This window comes from Salvelinus fontinalis, unplaced genomic scaffold, assembly GCF_029448725.1.
Source record: "Salvelinus fontinalis isolate EN_2023a unplaced genomic scaffold, ASM2944872v1 scaffold_0911, whole genome shotgun sequence".
NCBI classification, from domain to species: domain Eukaryota; kingdom Metazoa; phylum Chordata; class Actinopteri; order Salmoniformes; family Salmonidae; genus Salvelinus; species Salvelinus fontinalis.
This window is the reverse complement of record NW_026601120.1, coordinates 53,242-64,734: the sequence shown is the minus strand read 5'-3', so window position 1 is coordinate 64,734 and position 11,493 is coordinate 53,242. Positions and strand designations below refer to the sequence as shown.

Below are 11,493 nucleotides of genomic sequence, written 5' to 3'. Positions count from 1 at the left end.
AAACAGATAGTCAATACGAGAGGCTCTGGTGCCGTCACCACTGGTCCAGGTGAAGCCCTCCTCTCTTGGATGCAGGGTTTTAAAACAGTCAGTTAGTTTAAAATACCTGCACAACCCTTGCAATAAAACACTTGACCTATCTACCTTAAAATCCTCTCTCGCTGCTCTCCTGTCTGCTCTGCTTACCTCTCGAGGACAGGGGTGCCGCTAGCGGCACTCCTCCCACACTCCATTGAAAAGGCAGAGCGGCAAATTCAAAATACATTTTTTTAAAATATTTAACTTTCACACATTAACAAGTCCAATACAGCATATGAAAGGCAGACATCTTGTGAATCTAGCCAACATGTCAGATTTTTAAAATGTTTTACAGGGAAGACAAAATATGTAAATCTATTAGCTAACCACCTTAGCAAAAGACATCAGTTTTTTACTCCATCAGCAGCTATCACAAATTCGACCAAATGAAGATATATATAGCCACTAACCAAGAAACAACTTCCCAAGATGACAGTCTGATAACATATTTATTGTATAGCATATGTTTTTTTGGAAAAATGTGCATATTTATGGTATAAATCATAAATTACATTTCAGCTACACTCAAAAATTGCACCGAAAGCAGCCATAACATTTACAGACACCAACATCAACTACCTAATTACTCCTCATAAAACATTTAGGAGAAATACATACTGTGCAGCAATTGAAAAACAGGATTCTTGTGATTCCAGACAATATTTCCGATTTATGAAATGTTTTACATCAAACTAAATGTAGCGCTAAATTAGCATAGCCACGCCAGACAGACACACTTGGGCGCGCGCGACCAGTTGACATGCACGACAGATATATGAAATAACATTATAAATTTGGTCTTACTTTGGCTGATCTTTCATCAGAATGTTGATCAAGTTGTCCTTAGTCCAGAATAGTCGTTCAATCCATTCAGAATGGCAACTTTCCATCTTCCTTTAGCAGGGGTACTAGTCGAGTGGCATGGATCTCTCCAAAGTAAACAAAGGAAACATTACGGAACACGGCAAAACTCCCGAAAAAATTCAAATAATCTGATTAAACTATATTGAAAAAACATACATTACGATGACATGGTCTCATTTATCAAATCAAATCCGAGCTGGAGATAGTTCACATCAGAAACGGCAGCAAAACAAAACATGATATCTCTCCCAAGTCGCGCGCTTCTGACTTCCTGAAATTGACGGTCACGCCAAAGAAATAGGTCTTATTTCACGTCAGAACAAGATAAACGCAAGATTTCTCTTCTGACGTCCTCTTGACACCCAGAGGAAGGCGTACGAGGTGTGTTTCGGGTCATAGGTGGCATGACCATGTATAGGCAGAGCGTTGAAGCGAGCATAAACATCTTGCATTTTACTTCCTGGTCGGGGAAAGTGCTGCCAAAGGACTTGTGTTCCACTCGGAGAAAAAATTAAAACGGTTTTAGAAACTATAGACTCTTTTCTATCCAATACTATTAACAATATGCATATTGTAAGAGGAAAAATATATTAAGAGGCCGTTTGAAAATTTGCACATATTTTCCAGTTTTTCCAAAACGCCCCCTATAGCCCCAAAAGGTTGAAACACAGTTAAAATCCCCACCCACCACTAGAGGATCCCTCCCCAGCATGTGGGACTGCAGGTCTTCTAAAAGTGTGCAACGGTCATGTTTGTTGTTAAAACCATATACATTTAGCACGTTAAAATTCCTCCCTATAAAAGTACAGTTGGCTAAAAGAGCACGCCCCCCAAGCACCACTGTGCTCCCCTCACCACCACCTGTGGGGTCTTGAATAAAATGGCAACATCATAGTTTTTATTAAAATTGGATCCGCTCCAAATGGAGGGCCCGCGCTGCCACTTTTCCTCCCATTTGCTGTAAGAGGATAAAAAGGGTAGACCACACTCCTGTAATAAAAACACATCTGAATTAACACTTTCTAAAAAGGATAAAACCGATTGTGCTCTTATTTCATTCTTAACACTTCTAACATTTATAGTGGTGATGTTAAAAGCCATGAAAGAGGTGAGTAAAAACAGTGCTAAAAGGAAAGAAGGCATTAAACCAGTTTAAAAGGGGTTATTTTTCAGATTCTTTCTCTCTCTCCCTACGGGGTAAGGGGGGGTGGTAGGGAGAGGAGGTTAAAACAGGGTTTAAAAACGATTCCTGGTTAGGTGAGTTGAGAGGGAAGACCCTGGACTCATCCTCCCCCAGGGAGCTCTCCCACTCCAGTTTACTCTTCTTTTTCTTGCCCTGTTCGGGGTCGGAGAGCTCCTCTGCGTTTCTCTTCCGTAGGGGAAGGTGTTCGCCCAGGGTCTTTCCCCCCCCTCCCGTACCCTCCTCGCTTGACAGTGTCGGATCATGCTGTCAGACCCACTTGGGGAGCTCTCACTCACCAACTCTCCAGACCCGTCTTTCTCAGCCCTTTCTCCTTCAGGGGTCACTTCAGTCTGGGGCAAGGGGACTGGGGTGGGGAAGGTTTTTGCCTCCCCTCCCACTTCTTCCACCACTGCGCCTTCCGCGCCCTCCACCTCTCCTACCAGCTCCTCCACTACCGCCACCACCTCCTCCTCCACTACTGCCACCGCTACCACCTCCTCCACTACTGCCACCGTGGCAACTGCCACTCTCTCCCACTGGCGCTCGGTAGCCCGGTCCGCAGCCGCCGCCTCCATCCTGCCAGCCCTGACCTTGTTGGCCCAGGAGGAGGGGCAGCTGCGGATGAGGTGGGACCGCTCGCCACAGAGGTTGCACGATCTGCCGTTCGTGCAATCCTCGTAGCGGTGGCCCACCACCCGGCACTTCATGCAGACCACCTTGTCGCAGGCGTCTGCTAGGTGGCCATGTTCACCACACTTACGGCACAGCTTGGGCTGGTCCTGGTAGTGAACATGGCCCCTGTTCTCTCCGAGGACTATGGTGGATGGGATGGCATTCAATCCACCATAGCCCCCGGGGTCCTCCCTCTGCTGGACAGTGACCCTCCAGGCCCGTTCACGTTGCAGTACCTGCCCAACCATACTGCAACGTCCTCCGGCTGTACCGTTTCGTTGTACATACGGACAATAACGGTTTTAATGCTATTGTCCGTCAGCTTGATCACCTTAAACATAGCTGCCAGGGATCCTGCTGTGGCCTGCTGGAGGTCATTTTGCAGGGCTCTGGCAGTGCACCTCCTTGCACAAAGGCGGAGGTAGCGGTCCTGCTGCTGGGTTGTTGCCCTCCTACGGCCTCCTCCACGTCTCCTGATGTACTGGCCTGTCTCCTGGTAGCGCCTCCATGCTCTGGACACTACGCTGACAGACACAGCAAACCTTTTTGCCACAGCTCGCATTGATGTGACATCCTGGATGAACTGCACTACCTGAGCCATTTGTGTGGGTTGTAGACTCCGTCTCATGCTACCACTAGAGTGAGAGCACCGCCAGCATTCAAAAGTGACCAAAACATCAGCCAGGAAGCATTGGAACTGAGAAGTGGTCTGTGGTCACCACCTGCAGAACCATTCCTTTTTTGAGGGTGTCTTGCTAATTGCCTATAATTTCCACCTTTTGTCTATCCCATTTGCACAACAGCATGTGAAATTTATTGTCAATCAGTGTTGCTTCCTAAGTGGACAGTTTGATTTCACAGAAGTGTGATTGACTTGGAGTTACATTGTGTTGTTTAAGTGTTCCCTTTATTTTTTTGAGCAGTGTATATACTTCTAACCAACAACAAAAAATTCTCATCTCAACACCTACTAATAACCAATAACCCAATCCTAAACAAATAATCATGGGAGCAAATGTCACTTGGGGCCATCTCCCTGCCCCTGCCCCACCCTCAAGGCCATCCCTTCACCCTCATCCAGACTACTGACTGGGGACCCCACGTCCCCATACAGGTAACCTGTACCTCCCTCCATCGCCCAGCCCAGTGCCATCACCGGGAGGTCCAGCTCCTCCAGGGGTGTAAAAGAGGATGAAGGAGAGGGAGCCCACGAAGGCCCTGCTTCTCTCCCCCCCCCCCCCCCCCCCCTCCGACTCTCCCACCACTTCTCCTCCTCACGCTGTCCCAGGGTTCCACCCTTTTTTTCTTTTTCTTTTTATATTCCACCACCAAGGGGTCGATTCTCTCCCCCCCACCATACCGCTCCTCGGGCAAACCCCTGTCCCTAATCACCTCCTCAAAATCCTTTAACACCTCCTCATATTCACCTTCCTTCCATCCCTTAATCGGTCCTCTCTCCCACACCCTTTCCATCACCATTTCAGTTATTGCTCATTTTACCCTCTCCTCCCTCTGCTGTCCAGACTGGTCTCTCCCCTCCTACCTCCTCCTCTATCTCCTTCCTTTTCTCTCCTTTTGCCTCCTTCCCTTCCTCCCCCTCTGTCCCAACCACCCCTACTTCCATCTCAAACTCCTCTGCCCCAGGCACCTCTCCTTCTGTCCCGGCTCTACCATCCTGCTCCCCGGACGAACCCTTCTCCCTAATCCCCTGCCCTCCAGCCCTTTACCGGCCCCTTCCCCCTTCCCCCTTATCCTCTCCTTCAGCGTTCCAAGGAGTTCCTTTTTCTGCCCCATGTCCAAAACCTCCTTCTGCTTCCTTCCCCTCTGTCCCGACCACCTCTCCTTCCATCTCGACCAACTCCTTCTTTCCCGGCCACCTCTCCTTCTGTCCCGGCCACCACTCTTTCTGTCCTGGCCACCACTCCTTCTGTCCCGGCCCTCTTCTCCTCTTCCTCCTCCTCTGCCACCACCTTCTTCCCGCTCCTCTTCTCTTCTACCCCCATCCCCAGCTCTCGTTCCTCCCCCCCAGCTGCAGACGCGTATGACCTCTTCCTAGCCGGGCAGTCTCGCCACATGTGTGCCACCGAGCCGCACCCATGACATGCTTTAGGCTCAGCACAGTCCCTCGCCTCGTGCTCGACCGGCCCACAGTACCTGCACTTCCTCCCGCTGCACGAGGCCAAAACATGGCCATAGGCCATACAAAGCCTGCAAAATGGAGGCTGACGGGCATAGAATAACGTCCCCCTTTCAGCCCTCAGGGAGAACATAGCCGGAGGATCAAGGTAACCTCCCAGACCTCCCGGGTCCTCCCTCAGTAGAGCCTGGAAACCTCTCCTCCCCGTCCAAAAACCAAGAGAGTCTTTGAGGTGCCTTGCTGAGGATATATTGTCCATAAATCTCCCCAGAAAAGCCCTCACCTCCTCGTCCTTCACGTAGGGGTTATACATGGTAACCGTTACCACCCTGAAGTTCCTCTTAGCCAAATTTGTCACCATATAGTGACACATAGGCTTGCAAACATAGGCTTAGTCTTCTCCATCTCTCTAGCTCTCTTCAAAGTTTCTTCATGCTTTTCCTCTGTGAAAAATGTCACATCAAAAGCGACCTCCATTGGGTTCTCCAGGGAACAATAGACATCCTTAACCTCCAAACTGAGCGCTCCCATCAACGGGGTTCTTCCGAATGTCTCCCTTCCAAACGGCTCCATTCCCTTCTCCCTCCATGCAAATCTTATGGTTTTAGCAAGACCAATACCAGGCACCGACTTCTGCGCTTCGTTCTGAGCCATCTTCACCCTGGCCAAAAAACCAACCTCTAACAACCGCTAATGCTCTTTTCTTCCAAGAAAAAGTCCACCAACTATCTCTTCTATAGACAACACCAAAGATCCCTATCGAAAAACTACCGCCCTCCTATCTCCGACCTTTCGACTCAGCGAGCTGTGGGGCACCTCGGTACCAAGCTTGATCTGAGACAAAAGGCCGAGAAGCGATAACCCACAAATGGTACCCTGCAGCCGCCGGGCACCCGGGGGTCTCGTCAGACTTTGGCGGTTTGGCAAAAGGTGGCTCCCCCCCCCCCCCTTCCCTGGCGACAGACAGGCGGGTGTTTTTTATTTGTTTTTAAAGTCGCCAATGCGTCTTGAAGTCACTAGCTCTTTACGCCGCCTAGTGCGACGACTATTTGTTCAAAGCCCGGCAAATACGCCAGTCGTCCGTCGGGCTTGAACTCAATTGCCCTTAGCGACTAGTCAAACGCATGAGCAACAAGTCTCTGCTGCGGCGGCGGCGGCGGCGTCATCATCATCATCTCTGTCAATTTCTCTTGAAACAAGATATAGCGGTCTCTGCCAGAAGCAAAGCCCTTCCAAAAATACTTTGAACTCAAAAAAAGGCGAAAGGCTTGTGCGTAATGAAGAGAAACCAGAGTCGTGTGGAAGTCAGAGGTCGGGGCCCGAGACACACTCTGTGCACTACTAGGCTGGGATCTCGCGGGTGGGTGGTCACCCAACCCACTCTGCCTACTTTTCCACGGCTGTGTGTGGGTAAAAAGACAGACAGACAGACAGAGAAAGACAGACACTCCCTCACTCACTATCCTGACCAACGTTTTTTTTTTTTTTAAGTATAATGGCGGGAAACGGGGGAACCCACGAAGAGCGCTTCGCCCTACTTTCACTTTGGATGTTTTTTTCCTTTTCTTTTTTCTTTCCTTGACAACGGGAGGAATGTGTGTTGCACCGTTCCCGGAGGTACTGCAATACCGGGTCGATGCGTGGAGCGGACGGAGCAAGCCCCATTTCCGACTCCCTGTTCGAAAAATCCATTTAATATGTAGTCCCCCGATGGGGGACGTATCAGATATTAAACTGATAAGAACAGATTTTTTTTATTACAAAAATTTACAATTTACTGTGACATTTTCCCATCAACACTTTTGCATTTTTATACAAATTTTACACATCCCCAAACTCTCTTAAAAAAGTCCTCCCCGTGCACGTATCTGTCCATTTCAATCACATTTCTTAACTTCCATAACAACAAATAGAAGGCATCTGCTGGTACCGTTTTGTCTTTCTCCTTTTTGATACAAAATTTTTTTCCCACAGTACCAGCTTCCCCAAACTAATAATACCCCACACGGCTCTGAACTGTTCCTTTGGCAGTGTTAGGATCTCCTCACCATACACTATATTTTTACTATTCAAAATTATTTTATTACAGACCATTTTAATAACGGGTGCACACTTTCCCCAGAAATCTCTTGCAAAAAAACACTCCCAGAATACATGCGTTACGGTTTCACTTTTTTTGCACCTGGGGCACTCAACGTTCACTGCGCAGTTGTGCCTATACATCCTTTCCTTTACAGCCAACCTATTTAAATCACACAGCCATCCCAAATCCTTACACTCATTATCCATCCATCTTGGTTGTAACCCCTCCCAATTAACTACTTTCAGGTCAGCCTCATATCTCTGCTCCCAATTTTCCCTTATAATTTCATACATTTTCCTTTGGTCCAATAAGACCTCTCTTTCGATTTCCTTTATGTGTATTTTCATAAATGATATGGCCTGTACGTAATACTTAGGTTTAACCTCTGCATTCGGGACCCTGTTGTCCCAAGGTAACATCCCTCTTAAAGTGGACCCGAACCACAACCTGACAAAAAAAAATGATTTATGTTGTCTTCCTTTCAACAAGGTTTTACACATCTGACTGAGGAAAAGACAATCCAGTTTCACCGACAGACACGGGATGTCCCTCCCTCCCTTTGACACCTTCCCATACATCATCTCTCTCTTTACACTTTCGTATGAGCCGCCCCATATAAATGAAAATATCAACCTTGTCACAACAATTTTGCTCCTGGCATTGATTGGGAACACCAGCGCCAGGTAGATTAAGGTTGGCAATATAACTGTTTTTATTACCATAATCTTTCCACTGATCGTTAACCTTCTGCTTTTCCACATATTAAGTTTTACCTTTACTCTTTCAATCTTTCCTTCCCAATTTTCCTTTATCCCGTCCTCTTGAAAAAAATACACCCCTAATATTTTTAGCCCATCTTTACAGACAGTTATGCCTCCCTTGCCCTCTGTTCTCCCTTCCCAGGCACCGCAGTACATCATAGAGGACTTCCCCAAATTAACTTTTGACCCCACTGCTTCTCCATAAGTTTTCAACAGTACTATCGCCCTATCTATCGCTCGGTCAGAACCTAGAAACAGAGTGGTGTCGTCTGCGTACTGGGCAATTTTAACCCTTTCCCCGTTGCTCCCTGGGATATGTACCCCGTCTATACCTGTATCGTTCCTCATCAAATTCGCTAACGGTTCAGCAAATAATACGTACAGTAGCGGTGACAAAGGGCACCCCTGTCTCACCCCACCTTCTTGTAGAACCGGTTTGCTGAGAAACCCGTTGATTTGTACTCTACTGTATGCCTTATTGTACATTGTCCTAACCCAATTCACCAGAGTTTTACCACAATTCATTCTTTCTAGAGTTGAGAACAGGAAGTCGTGACTAACCCTATCGAACGCCTTCTCCTGATCGACGTTCAACACACACAACGGTAGGTTCCTATCCTTTGCCCAAACGATCACGTCTCTGGTTAACTGTAGGTTGTTTGTTGCAGACCTATTCTTAACCCCACATGTCTGGTCCTCATTAACCAGGCTAGGCATCACCTCTTTCAGCCTATTTGTTATTACCTTCCCAAAAATTTTACTGTCCACATTTAGCAAGGTAATAGGCCTCCAGTTTTTTAACATCTCTTTTTCTCCCTTCTTGTAAATTACATTTATTACACCGGGCCTCATAGATTCTGGCATCATCCCCAAAACCAAGATCTCTTTATACTCCAGTAAATCCTCACCTAGGATACCCCAGAAACAACAATAAAATTATTTTGGTAATCCATCACTCCCAGGTGTTTTATCGGCCTTCAGTGATTTCATTGCCTCCTCTATTTCCTTTTTGGATACCTCCCTTTCTAAATGTGTCCTTTCTTCATTGTTTAGTTTTTTCCTTATACTATTTAATAATTCCTCCATTCTTGCTTTATCCACTTCTCTCTTCTTAAACAAAGCTTGGTAAAACTCCTGAGCGTGCGTCATTAAATCTTCTTTTTTGGTGACTTTCCCCCTACCTGTTTCTAATTCGGTAATTACAGGTTTTCTTTGTTTTTCTTTAATACACTGGAAAAAGAACTTTGAACATTTTTCATCTTGTTCTTTTTCTGTTATTTTGGCCAAGAACGTAAAGTTCTTGACCTTTGTTTCAATGTTGTGTTCTATTTTCTTTTGAATGTTTCTGTATTCTTCCCCACACACCTGCTTACCCTCATTTATTTTGGAATGTATGGCCTGTAATTTGTCTTGCAGTTCTTTCTCAAGATGCCTTTCTTCCTGTTTTTTCCTTTTACTATAAATTTGACAAAACACCTTTATTTTGGTTTTTACCGCCTCCCACCATTCAGCTGTGTTTTTAAATGCCCATTTCATATCCCTCCATGAATTATAAAAGGACGTAAACTCATCTCTAAATTCCGCACCTTCGTGTTTAACTTCCAAAAACCTCTTCCTATCTCCTCCCCTTTAATTTCACAAGACACCCCAATTGTGTCATGATCTGAGAACCAATTTGGATATATGGAGAAACTCACGCTCTGGGTGGTCTTGGATACAAACAGATAATCTAATCTTTTGCTTGCTCCTCTTGAGTTTCTCCATGTATGCCCTATACCTTTCTTATCATGTCTCCTGTATGTGTCTGCCAAGTTATAATCACTTCGCCCTACTTTCACTTTGGATGTTTTTTTCCCTTTCTTTTTTCTTTCCTTGACAACGGGAGGAATGTGTGTTGCACCGTTCCCGGAGGTACTGCAATACCGGGTCGATGCGTGGAGCGGACGGAGCAAGCCCCATTTCCGACTCCCTGTTCGAAAAATCCATTTAATATGTAGTCCCCCGATGGGGGACGTATCAGATATTAAACTGATAAGAACAGATTTTTTTTATAAGCTTTTATTTACATTCAACAACCACCACAATCTTACATCAAATCAAAATATATATACTTCTAACCAACAACATAAAATTCTCATCTCAACACCTACTAATAACCAATAACCCAATCCTAAACAAATAATCATGGGGGCAAATGTCACTTGGGGCCATCTCCCTGCCCCTGCCCCACCCTCAAGGCCATCCCTTCACCCTCATCCAGACTACTGACTGGGGACCCCACGTCCCCATACAGGTAACCTGTACCTCCCTCCATCGCCCAGCCCAGTGCCATCACCGGGAGGTCCAGCTCCTCCAGGGGTGTAAAAGAGGATGAAGGAGAGGGAGCCCACGAAGGCCCTGCTTCTTCTCCCTCCCTTCCCCCCTTCTCACCACTTTTCCTCTTACCGCTACCCAATGGCTCCACCCTCTTTTTCTTTGTTGGATTCCAAGGGTTATCTCCCCCCCCCCCCATAATCTCACTCCTCTGGCAAACCCCTGTCCCTAATCAACTCCTCATAATCCTTTACCACCTCCTCATATTCACCTTCCTTCCATCCCTTAATCGGTCCTCTCTCCCACACCCTTTCCAGCACCATTCTAGCTATTTCTCTTTTTAATCTTCTCCTCCCTCTCCTCTTCTGTCCCAACTGGTCTCTCCCCTCCTACCTCCTCTTCTATCCCCTTCTCCTTCCTTTTCTCTCCTTTTGCCTCCTTCCCTTCCTCCCCCTCTGTCCCGACCACCCCTACTTCCATCTCAAACCCCACTGCCCCAGCCACTTCTCCTTCTGCCCCGGCCACCTCTCCTTCTGTCCCGTCCCTACCATCCTGCTCCCCAGACGAAACCTTCTCCCTAATCTCCTTCACCAAACCCCTCTTCAAATCCCCTGCCCTCCATCCCTTCACCGGCCCCCTCCCCTTCACCCCCCCAGCTTCCCAATGAGTTCCTTTTTCTGCCCCATGCCCAAAACCTCCTCTTTTGTTTCCTTCCCCTCTGTCCCGACCACCTCTCCTTCCATCTCGACCACCTCTCCTTCTTTCCTGGCCACCTCTCCTTCTGTCCCGGCCACCTCTCCTTCTGTCCCGGCCCTCTTCTCCTCTTCTCTCTCTGGTTCCTTCGGTACAGTCCCTCCTCCTCTGCCACCAACTTCTTCCCGCTCCTCTTCTCTTCTACCCCCCTCCTCAGCTCTCGTTCCCCCCCCAGCTGCAGACGCGTATGACCTCTTCCTAGCCGGGCAGTCCCGCCACATGTGTGCCACCGAGCCACACCCATGACATGCTTGACCGACCCACAGTACCTGCACTTCCTCCTGCTGCACGAGGCCGAGGCATGGCCATAGGCCATACAACGCCTGCAAAACGGGGGCTGACGTGCATAAAACAACGTCCCCCTATCAGCCCCCAGGGAGAACATTGCCGGAGGATGGAGGTAACCACCCTGTCCCTTTGGATCCTCCCTGAGGAGGGCCTGAAATCCTCTCTTCCCCGTCCAGAAACCCAAAGAGTCTCTGAGGAGCCTGGCTGAGGATACCCTGTCCATAAACCTCCCCAGGAAAGCCCTCACCTCCTCGTCCTTTACATGAGGATTATACATTGTCACTGTCACCACCCTGAAACTGTTCCTCGCCAAGCTCGTAACCTCATACATGTTCATCGGCCTCTCTTCTTTCAGATCCTT

General features: G+C 47.6%; 2 pseudogenes; both read right to left on the bottom strand.

The window, feature by feature from the left end:
- Window positions 1-6,529: 6,529 nt before the first annotated feature.
- LOC129847647 (U2 spliceosomal RNA) lies at window positions 6,530-6,710 on the bottom strand (annotated as a pseudogene).
- A 2,957-nt stretch (window positions 6,711-9,667) lies between these two features.
- Window positions 9,668-9,837, bottom strand: LOC129847653 (U2 spliceosomal RNA; annotated as a pseudogene).
- Between the last annotated feature and the right edge of the window lie 1,656 nt (window positions 9,838-11,493).